The sequence below is a fragment of the Schistocerca piceifrons genome, chromosome 7 (genome assembly GCF_021461385.2).
Source record: "Schistocerca piceifrons isolate TAMUIC-IGC-003096 chromosome 7, iqSchPice1.1, whole genome shotgun sequence".
In the NCBI taxonomy this organism is placed as follows: domain Eukaryota; kingdom Metazoa; phylum Arthropoda; class Insecta; order Orthoptera; family Acrididae; genus Schistocerca; species Schistocerca piceifrons.
The window spans coordinates 332,524,424-332,544,539 of NC_060144.1; the positions used below are offsets into that span (position 1 = coordinate 332,524,424).

Genomic DNA, 20,116 nt, shown 5'->3' on the forward strand with positions numbered 1-20,116 from the left:
ACCCTTTACAATTTATGTATTCCCATAGTGACTATCACATGTGGGGACGTCTGGGCTTCATCGTGGTCAGGCAAGGGTGTTCATAATGGGTATCGTTTCACAAAGCCGTTACACTACCAGTGACGACCTGAAATATGCTGTGAGAGAAGTTATACTAGCAGTGCTTCGAAAAATATCGCACGACTCGTGGTGGCGTAATATTCTTTACCTTGACTATGACGGTGCATAAACTGATCTTTTGGATTAGGAATGTTTCATATCTCGAGAGATCTCCTCTAAAGAACTGTTGTTCATATTAAGTTTATGGGTTTATGTTGGTTATTATAGAGTGTAAGCGGATTCTGTGGGCAACCTCTACAGAGCGCTGAGAGAACGGGATCTGCGCAGCTAAACATGTTTCTTCGCTGCAGTAATGTCTCCTCAATGCCCTGACTAACATGTTTCCTGTATTTGAAAACTATCGAACACACCTGGGATTCGCGTAGAACACCCACGCAGCCAACGTAACGTCTACCACAATATTTCCACATTTGGAAATTACTTATCTTGAGGAGTTGTCCTGCGCCACCCTTTAGATACTCGTAGGAGATACACTGTATGAACAAGCTCTAACAGCACTGCAATACGAAGGTGAAAAGTAACGTCGGAGAGTGTCGCGCACTGTTGTAATACTACAATAAGTCGTCCTTCAAAACCTTGCCTACACTCAACGACGTAATTTGTGTGACGAAATACTCGTCTGTACTAACGCAACGACGTTACGTAAGATTTCCACGCTATAAATCACACTATAGCTCGCTACGACATAGCTGTATACGTTACTATCCCTTAGTGCGTGCTGTAATCGTCAAACAAAAAATAATTAAACGACTTTCCGTGTACACGTCTCTTCACATACACTATACAACGGAAAATCTCCCAAAAAATATTGCACGGTTCGCCTATAAACGAGTGGCTATTAAGCAGCTCAACCACACCATTAATCGCAAATAGGAGAAGCTAATCCCACACTTCAAGAAAGCGAAACTTTTCCTATACCTGGTGAGTCTACAGTCTACCAAAATCGGCGAAATAACTATTTTTTACACCAGCCGATAATCTTCATAAAATATCTTTCTAAACGACTTATATTTGCTTTCAACACACTTGTGTTCTATCCCCATTGCAGTGTAATTCATGTGTCGTTCGAGGGTCACTCCAAAAGAAATGCACATTATTTTTGTAATAATACAGTTTTCATTCTGCATGTGCGAAAGTTTTATAGTGTGTAGATACATCCTTCCCGCTTGTTTTGAAAATAAGTTCAACCTGTTCCCGTGAGTGGTGCCGTCACAGCATGTCTTCAAGGTGGCTGCTACACTTGACGTTCGTCAGAAGCAACGTGCTGTAATAGAATTCCTGTGCTGTGAAAACGAGACAGTGAGAAACATCCACAAGAGGTTGAAAAAGGTGTATGCAGTTGCTGCTGTCGTTCGCAGTACAGTTAGTTGGTGGGCAAGCAGGTTACATGATGAAAGCGGGCACGGCAATATTGAGGATTGTCCTCGCAGCGGCAGGCCTCGTACTGCACACACTCCAGACAATGTGCAGAGAGTTAACGTATTGGTGACTGCTGACAGACGCATCACAGTGAACTAATTATCACGCTACGTTGGGATAGGGGAAGGAAGTGTTTGCGCAGAAAACTGAAAGTGTTGGCGTTGAAAAAACGTTTGTGCCAGGTGGGGTCCCAGGATGTTGACAGTGGGTCACAAAGAAACAAGAAAAACGGTATGCAGCGAACTTTTGAAACATTACGAGAATGGTGGATATGAATTTCTTGGAAGAATTGTGACATATGATGAAACATGGCTCCATCATTTTTCACCAGAGACGAAGAGGCAATCAATGGAGTGGCATCATGCAAATTCACCCAAGGAAAAATAATTCTAAACCACAACTTCTACTGAAAATGTTACGGCTACGGTGTTTTTCGATTCCGAAGGACTCTTGCTTGTGGACATCATACCAAGTGGAACCACCATAAGTTCTGATGCATATGTGACGACACTGATGAAACTTCAAGCTCGACTGAGTCGTGTTCGACCACATCGGCAAAAGCAGGATGTTTTGCTGTTGCACGGCAATGCACGGCCACATGTCAGTCATAAAACCATGGAAGCGATCACAAAACTCGGATGGACAACACTGAAACACCCGCCTTACAGTCGTGACCTGGCTCCATGTGACTACCATCTCTTTGGGAAAATGAAAGACTCTTCGTGGAACAAGGTTTGAAGATGATGACTCCCTTGTGCACGCTGCCAAACAGTGGCTCCAACAGGTTGGTCCAGAATTTTACCCTGCGGGTATACAGGCACTGGTTCCAAGATGGCGTAAGGGGGATGGAAATTATGTGGAGAAATGAAAATATTGTTCCTAAAGGATGTATCTACACTCTGTAAAACTTTCAAACACGTAGAATAAAAGATGGATTTAAAAAAAAAAAAGTGTGCATTTCTTTTGGAGTGACCCTCGTACATGTGAGCCGATCTTCATTACACTCGTGAGATAATCTCTCTCGAGGCTCGCTACTCGAACAATGCTCGGATACTACTACTGAAATTCTAAAAGGACAAGCCAATAACCATGCTCTGGGAACAAACACATCACGCTAATTCTCTGTTTAACAATAAGTGTATCTTCTTAGTAGTCGTCGGCAAACGTTCGTATAGCCAGCCGCAACGTAGTTGTTATCTTTGCCGCACGCCGCGATTCAGAAGTCGGCATTGGCGCAGCATACTCACTGACTTAACAGGTCACTGCATCTTTCAACCATCAGGTGTTACACATATCTACAACATTTTAACAAAAAATATAAGAAAACTATACAAACAACGTAAGAATCTCTTCATTTTCGTAGCACATGAAAATCGATAATAAGGTGACACGATACAGACAAGTGATGCGCTTTTTAGGGGCTGAAGACGGTTTGGTGCATTACAGAGCACAAGGTGTTCATAAGGATATCACACTAATGTCATCGAATTCATGAAACGCTGATGCATAACAGTGGTGCTCATCGGTGATAATCGCACAGCCACTTGGTGGACGTAACATCTACATCTGTCTACATCATATTCCGCAAGATACCTAACGGTGTGTGGCGAAACTTACTTCTGGTACCATTAACTAATCCCACCCCCTCTGTTCCACTCACGAATGGCGCTTGGGAAAAATGATTGTCGGTAAGCTTCTGTATTGGGTCTAATTTATCGAATTTTCTCGTCGTGGTCATTTCGCGAGTTGCGCTCTCTCGAAATTTCCAAGGCAAACCGCTTCTTGATGCGCAAGTCCTCTCTTGTAACGTCTGCCACTACGGTTTCTTGAGCATTACTGTCACACTCGCGCCGACTAAACGATCCCGTGAAGGAACGCGCCGCTCTTGGGTTGATCTCTCTCTCTCTCTCTCTCTCTCTCTCTCTCTCTCCCCCTCTCTCTCTCTCCCCCCCTCTCTCCATCTCTCTCTCTTCTATCAGTGTCCGCACGTTCCAGCAGCTGTGCGCTGCAGGCCGGCACGCGGGAGATGCGGCAGGTTAGCGCGGCCTAGTTGCGATGATGACTGAAGCCTCGCACGACTCACCGTGCTTTTTCTCACAGCCAGGTCTCCGCACACATTCTGCAAGCACCTATGAATATCAACAATGCTCAGGTTTTTCGCCAAAAGAAACTCAGTGACAGCTCTCTACTTGAACACACCTCCGTTGCAGTTGCCATTTTGAAAGCTACGTATAGCGCCGCCACCAATCGGTACTTCATGAAACTGTAGGGGCTGAAGCGGAAGTATTCCACCACCACAACAAAGTCTGCATTTTTTTCAACCGAAATTCGCGGAGAAAAGAAATGCGTTGAGTATTGTACGCCCCTCGAAATTGGTCGTTCCACGTAAGGTCGCTCTGGATAGCTACTCCTGGAAATTTTACGGTGGATACAGTTTCCAGCAATTTGCCATCAATAGTATCGTTGTACAGTAGTGGATTTCTTTTTATAAACATAAATTGCGATTGCTTCATCTGCTTCGGAACTCTTTTGGTAAGCTATTGATACGCAGAAATGATTTGCCTACCAGTCTCGTTTATTGACAGCATTTTATCAACTTGGTGCCACATTTTAGGGTTTCTTCCAGCTCCAATCGCCTATGAAGCACGGTCAAAGTGACTGCTTAAAAGCCTCTCTGCGTGCTGTAATTAGTCTAATTTTGTCTTCACGGCCTCTACGGGAGCGGAGCTTTTTGGTGTGATGTCATGTTTGCAGCTGACTGCTGGTAAGGCAGTTGTGAAGGCCAGAGATGGGTGGTGCGTGTGTGTGTGTGTGTGTGTGTGTGTGTGTGTGTGTGTGTGTGTGTGTGTAATAGGTGACAGGTACGCGGGCCCCGTGTCGCGCCGCTGTTAACACGTTATGGCGGCTGTAGCGCCCACATAACATCTGCATGTACACGCGGCGCCGACCCGCAGATTTCCCGCACCGTACCGCTGTCAGACGAGCACGCCCTCTCCTGAGGCATTGCGTGCCCTGCACACTCGTTACACGACAGCTGTTATGAATATTTACTCGTGCCACTGGCACTTGCACTGCTATTTCCGCTACAACACTAGTAGTAGTAATATTAATAGTAGCGGAAGGATAAAGAAGTTTCGACCTCTCGGGTGGTATCTTCATAAGAAGACTGCTGGTGCCTCCGAGTGATTGAACACTGTTGAAAACCAGTGTCAGGTTCTCATATAAAAGGATGCTTTCCCATGCTTTATCTTAAAAAATGGAGTTATACAAAAAAAGAACTGCTCAGGCTCTCATTACGCAGGTACTACAAAAGAGGAGGACGAAAGGTGGGGGGTGTAGGTACCGAAGTATTATTGTTGTCATTTCATGATATAGGGCGGGCACTGTAACGAGCTAGTCGGCCGCGATCTTAAACGAACGGAACACTTTTCCAACAGACCGCTGGGCGCTGGTCCCTTCTGGTGTCGTGGCAGTCTTTATAGAATTCTATGCCGGACCAGCAATAGTCTCTTTATTCATTTCAAAATACGGAAAAAAGGCAACGTCTTACCCAAAGCCAAGCGGAGTACGTCTACACCTACAGGTCTTCTCTGCTATTCACACTTAAGGGGATACGGAATCACCTATCCCCGCAATGTTAATATATGCCTACTATAGGGAACATTTTCTCACAAACTACTGGAGACAGAGAGGTAAAAATTGTACTGTATGTGCATTCATATGTTACAACAATACTGAAACAACAGTTTATTGTCAAAGTATTTTCTTACAGAGATATTGTACATTTATTTTTAAGTAAATTTTTTCCATCGCTTTTTACTAGACTATCACCCCTAAGTCTTTTGTAAATCAAGTAATTAAAAAATCGTTGTTTCAGTATGTAATAGGGACCTATGTCACTACGTCATAAAAATTTCAGACTTCTAGGTTGACCAGTACCTGAGATAATGTTCCTAGATGAAGTAAAAAGTAAACTTACGGGAAACGGAGAAAGAAGATTAAAACATTCCTGATCCGTAGCTAATACCCCCTTCACAGTCTTCATAATCATCTTCAAGTCTTCTTTTGGCACCCCTCTGCACCTGTCTTGCTTTTTTCACTAATGTCTTGATTATATTATCAGCATGCCTTAGTCTGTGCTGATCTAAAAAGAACATAGCACGTACCGTACGGGAACCAACACACATACCCAACTTTTGAAGGACCTGGCATTTAGTTATATTTCCAAGATTGAAGGTTGCCACAGCATCATACACACCAAAATGTAGTGTATTAATTCCGACAAACACTGTTTTTGGGAGACGATGCCATATCACACTATTCAAGCACTCGTTGGGGTTCTGCGTTTTTCCATGAAGACATTTCATCAGAAGACTTCTGTCAGCCAGATCTCTGAAAATGGGCTTTATTTCTGCCATGATGGCTGATGGTAGACTGTGGTGGTGAATGTATTTCTCTCCTGTTGTTAGTCCCCTATTGTATTTACACCAGCTGTTTTCACCTTTGGGGCACAAACCATGTTGTGGATGCTCATCCGTGGATGCGGTGTGGAAATATAAAGCCCATATAGCTCTCCTCATTTCTTCAAGATTGCCTGTATTTTGCCTGATTGCAAGGCCATAGCAGTTCTGAATGTGGTCTATTATGGAATCAGTCAATCTTCCTCTGCCATCCAAGGTTTTCCCATCATCTAGTTTTTTCCCTTTCATAACTGATTTTAACCTTCTCAGCCTGGCACCCATTCTCTTCTGCACATGTCCTATACATTCAAGTTTGCTTATATTTACACTGTTCCCATATGGTTTGCTTTCCAAAACTTCTTTGAATGCTTTAGAGTCACCATCTCCCAGATATTTGACATAGCGAACATTATACCACTGTGAAGAGCGATGAAAAATTTTCTTCACCCCAGCAACCTCCATGCCACCACTACTACCATAATAATTAGCAATACAGTCATCACTGTGTTCATTTTTCAGCCTGCCTGTGCACCTACAGTATTTAGACATTATTGCAACATCAATAACCTTGCCAGTATCAACACTAGTTGCTGTTACAACACCATTGTTGGAGGTGTGGCCCCTTTTCTGCCACGTGCCATCAAACGCCACTGTGAGGTCACGACTGCCGTCATTTTCTTCCACTGCTTCTTCCACAGCAACCTGCATTGACTTCTGTGCTACATCTTCAACTGCAGATCCTAGTACATAATTGTAAGCTTCAAACTTTGAAGGTGCACTTGGAAGATTTAGAACACCACATAGCATATCACCAGCTGCTTTGCCCTTACCAATTGCTCGCAATCCATAAACTAACCTAATATTTACACTATAAAGTTCAGTTTTCTTGTATCCATTATTTACAGTTACTGAAACCGAACTTGGAAACTTACAGCTGTATTTACAAACACTGCATATTAAATTAAACTGGGCAGCCAGGCCAACATGGGATTCTACTTTCAGAGAAACGTTTCCATGACATTTTTTGCAGCACAAACTGTTTTCAAGAGCTTCACACAATATATTCGTATCAATGAGTTCAAAAACTTCATTACCTCTATCAAGTAAATTATATTTCTCTTCCAAATCTCTTAGTTTTTTATGAGAAGCACTGTTTTCATTTGGTGTAAGTTCGTTCGGCAAATCAGTAATAAGTGGATTCACATTTTCCAACAGTGATGATGATGAACTGCTTTGCTTTGGTAATGAATCATTATTTCTTTTCTTTTGCCAGTTCACACGCTTTTTAAATACTTTTGCTTTAGCTCTAGGCATTTTCACTGCGAAAAATGAAGCACTAAATACGAAATAACTCAACAACAACTACTTTCTTATATCACACTGTTTACAAAACAGTCCCGCCACAAAGTCAAAGAGTAACTTGAGGAAACCAGAGAGAAACATTTTCGGGCAACTAGTGTATAAATAGTCGCTGGAAACCGGGATATTTGAATTCATGTCACTTTAAAGGTACTGCCAAAAAGTTCATGGTCAGCCACGAGAGACGTGTATAACTAAAGCGCAATACCCGATCTCACAAATATATAAAAATAAAATAGTTATAATTGTAGTAGAGCTATGTATGATACGTCATTTTAAAGAGGAAACATGGCAGAATATAATACGCCAATAAAAAAAATTCGATTTTTTAACCGAAAATCCGATTCCGTATCCCCTTAAGTGCCTGACAGAGGACTCAAAGAACGACTTTGACTATATCTCCACCGTGCTACACCCAAATCATTCCGTGCGAGCTCTGATTTCTCTCATTCTATTACGATGGTCCTATCTCTCTGTGTAACTGATAGTCGCATTCGGAGGAAAAAGTTGGTGACTGAAATTTTGTGGAAAGATTTCCCTGCAGCGAAAAACGCGTTACTTTTAATGATTGACACTCCAACTCACGTATCGTATCCGTGAAACTCTTCTCACCATTTTGCGATAGCACAACAAGCAGCTCCTCTTTGAACTTTTTCGATGTCATATCTGGTAAGGATCGCACACCGCAAAGCAGTACCGCAGAAGAGGACGGACAAACGTAGTGGAGGCAGTCTCTTTAGTTGACCTGTTGCATCTTATAAGTGTTCACCCAATAAAACACAGTATTTGGTTCGCGTTCCCCACACATTACCCATATGATCTCGCCAGCTTATTTTGTTCATAATTGAAATGCTTAGGTCGATTTTAATTGAATCTACAACCTTTGTATTGGTGTGTTTTATAATGTAACCTAAATTTACCGTTTTTTTTTCTTTTTATTCAGGTGGAGGGCCTAACAAATTCCAATATTTAGAGCAATTGCCACTTTTCGCAGTACAGAGATATCTCAATCATTTTGCAATTATTTTTACTCTTCTGATGAGTTTAGTAGACGGTAAACGGCAGACGTCCAATAACTCTTCTTCGGCATCGCCAGATATGAGTTATGATTCACTCGATGTCTTCCAGTCCATTATAAAAAAACTGTGATTTTCCGAGAGGAAATCACCAATCCAGTCGCACAATTCCACGGACACATTATTTGATTAGAAGCCGTTTGTTAGGAACTGTATCGGAGGCCCTCTGAAAATCCAGAAACCTGGAATGGACTAAAGAGCCAGTTTCTGAATCTCTGCTGGTTATGTGTCAGTAGATCGTTTTGTTCGCGGTATTTCATAATATTCGAACAGAGTGTATGTGTGTTAGATCAGGCCCAACTCTAGCAGCATCTTATGCAACCATAGTTCAAACAACTCCCACCCCCCTCTTTTCCATCTAAAAATGTCTCATTTAAGGCCCGCATCATATTTACTTCTATTCGTCACGCGCAGAGGCTGGATATCGTCCATTCGCACTGAAATCACACTCTTTACTGGAGAGCTCACCGTTCTATGACTTTTCTCCTGTAGACATCTCATTCATTTAGTAGCACTGGTATTTTATTAAAAGTTATATGCTGGTCACTGTCATGGTGTTCCACAACCGCACATTTCCCATTTTTTAAAGTGTCTTGCGTTCATTCTCAATTACGATTTCTTTTGTGGTCCCAGTTTCGCCTATTTACACTTTACGGCAACCATGCGCCACCGTGTAACACTGCAGTAGTGTGGAGCCGATCAAGCGCGTCTGTTGTATGTCAGAAAGACGATTTGTATTTTGTACTGGCAGAAAACGTAAGTAGTCTTCATACTGCTTTTCCAAAGGATATAATTTATGCGGATGGCTACTCTAGTAGCGAACGGCACCCTCACAGATTGAGGAGGAGGTGTTCTTCCTGTTTGCATTATTGAAATAACTTCGTTTCGAGATCCTTTGTATGGAAAAGTAGTCACAGTCGCTGCACATCATTATTTTCCATACGGAGTCCGCCTCCTATCCCAAATAATTAATTGACACTGCCAAGGGAATTATTCTAGGTCGAATGGCTAAAAGTTAATTAAAAAAAGGATTTTAAAGTACCGAGATGCATCTGCTCTACCATCCATCGAAACCATAAATATATAAACATCTGCGTTTTTGTATAGTCGATCTTTGAAGGTTAACGAATGTGAACATTGGCTCAAACGGCTCTGAGCACTTTGGGACTTAACTTCTATGGTCATCAGTCCCCTAGAACTTAGAACTACTTAAACCTAACTAACCTAAGGACGTCACACACATCCATGCCCGAGACAGGATTCGAACCTGCGACCGTAGCGGTCGCTCGGCTCGACTCGGCGCCTAGAACCGCATGGCCACTCCGGCCGGCATCGAAGTGCAGATGTGAGTGTTTCTATGAAGTGGTCGAAACACAACGGAATGGAATAGTGCACACACTTGACAAGAGCAACTTGATGACTTGCTATATCATTTTTGATGTTTCCGAAACGTAGTACCCCAGTGTCAAATGCCTTGCCAATGATACTTTGCAAGTTTTTGCCGCCTGGTACAACGATGAACAAGACGAGAGAACCAGAAACTTTTAAGCAAAACGTGCTAAAACAGAGATATAATTTTGCGACTTTCTATGTAAAATTAAAGAAAAGATATAGAAAAAGCTTTGTTGTTCATAGATGACAAGCTGTATAAACAGACGTAGTATATATCTCGTAGCTCATATATGTAATGTGTGTCACAGACGTTAGCTAAGTACATGGGCTAACATGAAATGATGTCAGATTATCACCGCTGTTTGTATAGAAACAAAATTATTTGAATTCATAGTAACGTCCACACGTTGTCACCATGCCACAGAAACTTTTCAGGCAGAATAATAACAAAAGCCATGATGATAGCACACGAACTTGTCAATCATGTACGGGTATAAGTAAAAATAAGTTAACTAGGAAACTAAGAAGAGCTAAGCTATTCGAAAGATGGTTGTTTCACATTGTTTGTGATGTAAAAAATATCTTCAGGGTGGGCAAGGAGTCCCCGTATCCCCCAGTATCGGATGCTAATTGATTTGATTTGTTTTAGCACAAGTACTCACGTATTAAGTGTCCATTATATCGGTACGTTCCCCATCGTGCTATAAAAACATTTCCATACGCCTTCACGTTCTTCTTGACATCTCCGGTATTATAATGCGAAATGCATCCTCAATAACATTGCTCAGTTCTTTGTTAGTAGCATAACGAGGTGCAGATACATGCGCCTAGATGACTCCCCACAACGAGTTGTCAGACGTGGGGATGTCAGGACGTCTTGACGGCCGTTTCAAGGGTGCTGGTGTTGCTGATGAACTAAGACTTATCCACCGTACTGGAAAGTGTTCATTTTGGAACACGCTTAATCCAAGAGCGTAGTGGAAGGCGTTCCGTCTCGGCGCGAACATGTGAGTTCCCTGAGGCCCCCTTCCGCGAGCTGAGGTATTAACCATATTGTAACAGGTGTAAATAATTTGCACCATTCACAGTCCCTTCAAAAAAGTACGGCCCAAGGAAATGTGGTGTCATCGCTGCCCATATCATTATGTGAGGCGAGTTTCTTTCTGACTCGACTGTGTAACGAGGATTCTCTTTGGCCAGATGACAATATTTATAGCACGTGAGCTGCGTTAAATGGCACATTCGCCCGAAAACATAACTTTGGTACGGCTCACTGCACTTGGAAATTGAGTTACGAAAGCCCAGGGCACTAAAACGCGCTCAGTCCGGTCTTTATCCGATAACTCGTTCGCGAACATAGGTCGAAATGGTCTGACCTTAAGGCCTTTTCTCATGTGGTCTCGCATTGTTGTCCTCGGCATACCGAACTCCGAAGCACGTTCGCGTGTCGACTTCATACGCGATTGTCCAATCGAAGCAGAGACTGTGGCACATGTTTCTTCTCGTGTCTTCTTCCTTCGGCACCGCGACCTGTCTTGAACAGTGCCAAAGGCAAAAGCATAAGCACGTCTTTCCCAATCCATAAGTGTTGCCTTTCGCGTTGGAGTCTTATTACACCTTTCCTGCAATGCTCCCATAATCTGTCTCATTGTCTGCCCTTTGTGTTGTCACACACTTGTCACTAAGCACTCCTCAATAGTGTAACTATGACCGCTCACTTATGCCATGACTAAAAATTAAAACTTAACTGCGGAAACATGTAGAAATGAATTCCAACAACTGATTCCAATGACTGATAACAAGTAACATAGTTACCAACCTGCAAAATAACATTAGATACTAAACAAGGATTACAGGGGTAGGAGACGTCTCGCCGATCCTCTGCATCTACGCTACAAAATTAAATACCTGTAGGCTGATGTAGTGTAGGGCTTCAAGGTGACTAAATAACCAGACTAAACAAAGGAATAAATAATTTAAATGAGCTTAGTTACACTGTCTACAACAGAGATTGTTGTGACATCGCGAATACAGCTTTTCCCCAGTGGCGTAGTGTTAAGATACGTTTAGTGAAATAGGCTTTAATAAATGTATGCGTCTAAGTGCTCAGCGTTGACAATATCGTTACTAGACGGGATTCCACAATGTACGGACGTATGCATTTCGAACTAACGACGTGCATGTATGTTAAGTGCTGCAGTGTGTCCTTTTTTTATTACTGTATAGATGAATCTCTCTCCTTTCTCCCCTGCACTCGATTGCTGCAAAACCCATTCATTTCGTACGGCGCGCGCGCGTGCGCTCACACATGGGGTTACAAGTCGCAAAACAAATAAAAATAAATTATGCAGGCGATCCCTTTTCGAACAGCGATGTCAGAGAAGACACCGGAGAGCCCAGGTGGATTTGCACTTTAACAATGCATTAATCGCGCAGCGCGGTGGAGGCCGCTGGCATATTTACACAAATACGCACACACAAGCGAGCGTGTGTGGACTCACGCTGTTTCGGGCGTGGGGTGGCTTAGTGGGGGTCGGGAGTTCGTGCCGTGCTTCACTCCCTCTCCTCGTAAACAGCTAACAACAAGCCACGGGACCTGTGGTGTCTGTACTACCTATATGGTCACGAATTGTGATGTGTTTGAAGAACGAAAATCTACTCCATAAAAATCGAGACGGATTCCGCAAACAGGGATCTTGCTGAACTGAGCCTGTTCTGTTCGTCCATGTGAAACAGAGCGCAGTAGACCTAGACGCTTCGGTTGACCCTGTGATCCTTGACTTTCGGAATGCATTGGGTACAGATCCGCACTCTCTTTTAATGAACAAAACACGAGCTTACCGAGTATCGCACATTGTGACTTGATGCAGGACTTCCTTAAAGGCGGAGTTCAACACGTCGTTCTCAATTGAACAAAACCAACAAATGTGAAGGTAATTTCGAGAGTACCCCCAGGTGGTATCATAGAGCCACTACTATTTACACTGTACGACGGGACTTCAAAAAGTAAGTTACGCGTTACTATAGCAGGCCAAGTAACTTTTACTGAATGCCGCTCTACACTTCAGAGTTGACACAGATACGAGGTCGTGCTGAAAAGTAATGCCTCGGAATTTTTTATTCTGTTCTCGATAATGGATGAAGCATTAGATGTCAAGCATATCACTCGGTTGACTTTCCCGCTTCGCTGACGCAAGTTGCAACCATTTACCGCTAGAAGACTCCGAATCGTAGCTGGTAACATGGCGGAGTGCATGGTAACTACAGTATGTCGGTGCGTGAGGAACAAAGTGCTGCAATCGAGTTTCTAACCGCGGAAAACGTGCCTCCAATTGAAATGCACAGAAGAATGAAAGCTGTGTACTGTGATGATTCTATCGACATCAGCAGTGTGCGACGTTGGGTTGTTAGTGCTCATAATGAGGGAAACTTTGGTGTTAACCTCTGCGTGTGTGACAGCGCTCGGAGTGGACGTGTGCGTACGGTAACCGACGAGAATCGCCGGAATCGGGTTGGTGAATTCATCAGAAAATCGTCGGATAACACAGACACAGCTCTCAAGTAAGTGTGACATGTCACAAGAGGCCATCATTGCAGAGCTGCGGTACAGAAAACTATATGCACGATGGGTGCCTCGAATGTTCACTCGTGACATGAAACAGACGAGATCAGACATTTGTCAGAAATTTCTTTTGCATTTTGACCCCGAAACAAAAGAGCATCAATAGAGTTCCGCCACAAAGGATCACCAACAGCTAAAATGTTCAAGACAGTGCCATTAGTAAGCAAGGTCATTCTCGCAGTCTTCTGAGATGTTCGACGTGTTGTGTATTTGGAACTCATGCATCAAGGCACCACCTTAAACTTTGCAGGATACTCCGAAACCCTGAGAAAACTGAAAACACAAATTCGAAGAGTTTGTCCATACGTGGAACACCTCTTCCATCAGCGTAATAATGCCGGACCATAAACGAGCACTGCGACATATGCAACAATCCGACGACGCCTTGGGTTCACTGCCGTCGATCATCCTCCTTACCATCCTGACTTGGCCTGAGCCGATTTTCATCTGTTTTCAAAAGTTAAGTTTGATTGTGATGAAGCGGTGCAAGCAGAGGTGAGGTCAACAAAGTCAAATATTCGATAGTGATGGTATCAACAAACTGGTCGCTCATTGGGAGAAATGTGTAGCCAGGGTGACTCTTTAGAAACAAGTATGTGGACAAGAAGAATAAAGATATAGAATGTTAATAAATTTTGTTTTATTTAAAAACCTTTTAAGAGTTTTCATATTAAACATTGTTAGGCATTACTTTTGAGCACGCCCTCGCACATGACACTATTTTTCGACATAGTCACGTAGTCTCTGTGAACAACGGTCTGAACGTTCTGCCAGTTATTCAATAACTCACCGATAGAGATCTACCCCTTGATCATGGAGCCACTCAAGAACCACTGTGTGAAGGTCCTTACAGTTGCAAAAATCTCTTTCCCTCACATGTTCTTTTAACTTGCCGAAAAGATGGAAATAGGCTGGTGCAAGAGCTGGACTTTCCTATCAGCATCACCCACGTCTTTGGGCCTTGTCACATTGGTGCTGGCACCGTTTCACTACTGCTTGACGCGACATTGCATTTGGTCCAGATATCGCCAGAATTTCACGGTGACTCCGGGTGCAGCGTAGACCTTTTGCCCACAAAAATCATAACGATCGGCGTATTTTGATTTTGGAATAGTTTTCCAGTTGCCGCGCCATTTCAGTCGCACACTGAGGTACGCCTGTTATCCGTAACGCACCAGAACCTGCGTCCGAAGGAAACCTGGAACATTTACTTTCTTCTGACAATAACCCACTTTTGTCGCGCAATCATCTTTCAAGGAAACATCACCGACTTATTATTTTAAGGAGAAAAGACACACTTGCCATATGCTAGCATGAACAATCGCACCCGCGCAAAAATTTGGGCCATGATCTTGATAGTACGCATTTACGATCTTCTGAATGTACAGCCTTTAAACATTCACACGTACAGGTTGTCACTCGCTCCTGCGCATTGCTGCCTCCTGATGCCCGACCACGAAGTGAGTGAGAGGTTCGTGTCACAGTGTCTGTGAACCAACAAGCGATAGTGCTCTGTTCATTGTGTCAAATTGCGCGGTGTCTAACACGTAGCTGGTGCCAGAGATATCTTTGCTTTGAACGCTTTTTATTTTACGATTCACAAAAGCTGTGTGGATTGATAAAATCAGTGAGTGTGGCATTAAAGAAGTAGCGTAGCGCTATTTAATTATTAATATCGCGTTGTTTGGGTTATTTTCTTTGCACTGTAGAAATGACACGATTAAAGCAAAGAATATTTCGGCCATTACTCTGTTTTAATGAATTTTTATAATCATCTTACAAATTTACATAGTTAAGTAATTTAGCATTGTAAATGGTAAATGATTTGATACTTAATACAGTTCATTGTGGCTAGGTGTTATTGAGAGGCCGACTCCGTGTAGAACAATACTTTGTACGTCTGGCTGTTGCGGCGTCTTGTTGTTGATAGGGACCAGCTGGTTTGTAGACACAGGATTGTATTAAAGAGAAGAGTTCTAGCAGCTGTCGTGTTTCTGACGAAAATGTCGCACGAATTCAAACCGCTTTCCAATATAGTCCTATAAAATCAACTCATCGTACCAGTCGGGAGTTAAAACTGCTTACAGCAACAATTTGGCGTGTGTTCAGATGTCGGTTGGTTATGAAGCCGTTCAAGTTGCAGCTGTTATTGGTTCTACGTCGTGACCGCAGACGCAAACGTGTGGCATTTGCTGACGAGCTTCGGAATGCTATTGACGATGACAACACTTTCGCACAACGCATTGTGTTCAGTGATGAAGCGACTTTCCACCTTAGTAGGAAAGTAAGCAAACATAATATTCGAATTTTGGGCCTACAGAACCGACATGCACGAGATTCACTGTGTTTTGTGCGCTGTCCCACTCATCTGTTTACGCCCGCCCCTTCCCCTCCCTCCCACACACACACTGGAGTCGCCAAGTGAGTTAATGTCCGAACGAAAATCTACCGAGCCTTTGGACTGGTCATCAAACAGCCGGCGACTTAGCACTTCTCAGCTGGCCTCCACCCTCACCGGATTAGAGGCACTGTGATTTCTTCCTGTGGGTTTTCGTTAAGGACAACGTTGAGGCACCAGCACTGCAACAGAAGTGGAAGAATTGAAGAGTCGAATTCGTACTGCTACAACATCAACCGCGATGGACATGCTTACCCGAGTATGAGAGGAATACGACTCTCGATGTGATATTATTCGTATAGCTGACGGAGGAAATACTGACCGTCTGTAATCAAAAATTGTTAAAAGTTTCATAATTGTATGTCTTACAGTTTAGTTAACATATGCGTTCGAAATACGTATGTCCCTTTTGAAACACCCTGTATGAGATCAAGTTGGTGATGTTTTCAAAAATAGTTAGCGATGTAACTTCCCTCTTCAAGTTCCTACTTGTCAGCAATGATGTAGTGAATAACATTAGAGATTCCGTGAGAATGTTTCCGGACGATGCTCTTGTCTACGGTTAGCTGAAGCGCCAGAGGGCCATAGCGAAATCCAGGAAGACCTGCAGAGGATCGACGGCTGGTGCTGGGACCGACAGTTGCCTCTGACCGTAAAATACACTATGTGATTAAAAGTATCCGGACACCCCCAAAAACATACGTTTTTTATATTAGGTGCATTGTGCTGCCACCTACTGCCAGGTACATTACATCAGTGACCTCAGTAGTCATTGGACATTGTGAGATAGCAGAATGGAGCGCTCCGCGGAACTCACGGACTTCAAATGTGGTCAGGTGATTGGGTGTCACTTGTGTCATACGTGTGCAGCGAAATTTCCACACTCCTATAGGTCCACTGTTTCCGATGTGATAGTGAAGTGGAAACATGAAGGGACACGTACAGCAGAAAAGCGTACACTCTGACCTCGTCTGTTGAGTGAAAGAGACCGCCGACATTTGAAGACGGTCGTAATGTGTAATAGGCAGACATATATCCAGACCATCATACAGGATTTCCAAACTGTATCAGGATACACTGCACGTACTATGGGGAGGTCATCATGCCGGCGAATGACAATCGACGCCTTGCTTGGTGTGAGAAGCGTAAACATTTGAAGATTGTGGAAAAACGTTGTGTGGAGTGACGAATCACGGTACACAATGTAGCGATCCGATGGCAGGGTGTAGGTATGGCGAGTGCCCGGTGAACGTCATCTGCCAGCGTTTGTAGTGCTAACAGTAAAATTCGGAGGCGGTGGTGTTATGGTGTGGTCATTTTCATGAAGGGGGTTTGCACTCCTTGTTGTTTTGCGTGGCACTATCACAGCACAGGCCTACATTGATGTTTTAAGCACCTTCTTGCTTCCCACTGTTGAAGTGCAATTCGGGGATGGCGATTGCATCTTTCAACACGCTCGAGCACCTTTTCATAATGCACTGCCTGTGGCGGAGTGGTTACACGACAGTAACATCCCTATAGTGGAGTTGCTTGCACGGAGTCCTGACCTGAATCCTATAGAACACCTGTGAAATGTTTCGGAACGTCGACTTCGTGCCAGGCCTCACCGACCGACATCGATACCTCTCCTCAGTGCAGCACTCCGTCAAGAATGGGCTCTCATTCCCCAAGAAACCTTCACTTCAAGCACCTGATTGAACGTATTACTGCGAGAGTGGAAGCTGTCATTAAGGCAAAGGATGGGCCAACACACATTGAATTCCAGCATTGCCGATGGAGGGCGCCACGAACTTGTAAGTCATTTTCAGCCAGGTGTCCGGATACTTTTGATCACATAGTGTAAGTATAGCGTAATACAGATAAATAGGCAAAGACATCCACTACAGTTCGATTTCTACACTGATGAGAGCCCCGTGGAGTGGCCGCGCGGTTAGAGGCGCCATGTTACTGACTGCGCGGCCTCTCCCGCCGGAGGTTCGAGTCCTCCCTCGGGCATGGGTGTCTGTGTTGTTCTTAGCATAAGTTAGTGTAAGTAGTGTGTAAGTCTAGGGACCTATGACCTAAGCAGTTGGTCTCTTAGAAATTCACACACATTTGAACACTGATGAGACGATAGTCGTGTCCAATCTCCTTTTGCCCGAAATAGTGCAGCAACTCAGTAAGTCGCTGGAAGTCCCCTGCGGAAATAGCGACCCATGCTGCCTCTGTAGCTGTCCATAACTGTCGGTGCAGGATTTTGCGCACGAAGTGACCTCTAGATTCCGTCCCATAAACATTTCATGTTGGGTCATCATGGTGGCCAAACCGTTTGCTCGAATTATCCAGAATGTTCTCCAAACTAATCAAGAACAATTGTGGCCCTATGACATGGCGCATTGTCATCCATAACAGTTCCATCGTTGTTTGGTGACATGAAGTGCATGAATGGCTGCAAATGGTCTGCAAGTAGCCGAAAATAACCATTTCCAGTCAGTGATCGGTTCAGTTGGATCAGAGCACCCGGTCTATTCCAAGTAAATACAGCCCACATCATTATGGAGGAACCACCAGCTTGCACAGAGCCTTGTTGACAACCTGGCCCCTTCGTGGGGTCTGCGCTATACTCAAACCCTTCCATCAGCTGTTAACAACTGAACTCGGTACTTATCTGACCAGGCCGCGGTTTCCAGTCGTCTAGGGTCCAATCAATATGGTTACAAACCCATGAAAGGTGACGTGCTGTTAGTAAAGACTTTCTCGTCGGTTGTCTGGTGCCATAGCCCATTAACACCAAGCACTTTTCTAAGGGATATGTTCGTCGCACTCCCACATTGATTTCTGCGGTTATTTCATGCTATATTGCTTGTCTGTTAACACTGACAACTGGACGCAAACGCCGCTGCTCTCGGTCGTTAAATGAAGGCCGTCAGCTACTGCGTTGTCCATGGTGAGAGGTAACCCCTGAAACTTGGTATTCTCGGCACACTCTTTATGTTGTTGAGCTCGGCGTATTGAATTCCCTAACGATTTCCAAAATGGAATGTCCCATGCATCTAGCACCAACTATCATTCCAAGTTCAAAATCTGTTAGTTCACGTCGTGCAGCCATAATCACGTTGGAAATCTCTTCACATGAATCACCTGAGTACAAAGGAATGTCCTGCAAATGCACTGTGTACGCTATACTATCTCAATCTGTATGTGTGTATTGTGCTATCCCATGACTTTTTACATTGTGAGCTTATATTGGCGACAGATCACTGGAAATTGTAACTACTGTAAAGCACCTAGAAGTAACCATCTGGAGCGACCTATAGTGAAATGGCCACATAAAACCATAATAATAAACAGTAACTGGGGAGGTAGGGTGGATGGAACTATATGTCAGATCGGATTTCTCAACCACCCAGACGACTTTGCCGACTGTTCGGGCACGTCTGATGGTTCATTTCTGTTCCTTGCCATCAAACACCAACAGACGTTCTTCTGTATTATTAGCTGTACCAAAACTCGTGCGAGAAATGATATTACTGCGGATAGCTTGCTACAGTCTGTAGATCGTCTACAAAATCCATCTTCCCTTGTAGAATGTGGAAACTAGGTGTCCTGCCTGATTGGAGCCGTGATCAGGACCTAAAGGCATGCGTGGTGGGAGGTTCACTCATTGAAGGCATTGCTCGCACAGTGTAAAACCGCGGACCGCGGTTACAGTAACTATCAAGATTTTTATTTCATAGTAGCCTGCAGTCTTAATAGGAGTGGGGTTATAACTCTGGCGACATTGGTAAGTGAAAGTCTGTAGCAGTCATTATCCGGAACGCTGCTTTGATTATACTTTGCCGCGCGGGATTAGCCGAGCGGTCTAGGGCGCTGCAGTCATGGACTGTGCGGATGGTCCCGGCGGAGGTTCGAGTCCTCCCTCGGGCATGGGTCTGTGTGTTTGTCCTTAGGATAATTTAGGTTAAATAATGTGTAAGCTTAGGGACTGATGACCTTAGCAATTAAGTCCCATAAGATTTCACACACATCTGAACATTTTTGATTATACTTTGCTTGCCATTGGAGAACCTCCGTAGCCAAATCTGCAATAATACTTGATGACACACGATTAGAGCAACTGCATGCTCTCACATGCGCCCAACACGGGTTTTCCCAGGATTCCAGGATTAAAGTAGCTTTGTGATAGGTGTTTCAGCGAGTAGAGTGATAGGGGCCAGACACCAGCCAGTCACAATTGTTTCTCGGGCAGCACGTGCTTGCTGTGTTGCACTGAGACATTTTGTGTCATTCT

The 20,116-nt window shown here is 43.8% G+C and overlaps 1 protein-coding gene across 1 annotated transcript in view; it reads left to right on the plus strand.

Annotated features, from left to right (window-relative positions):
* Positions 1–20,116, plus strand: part of LOC124804704 (protein groucho) — a 721,164-nt gene that overhangs the window by 416,732 nt on the left and 284,316 nt on the right. The window lies entirely within an intron of this gene.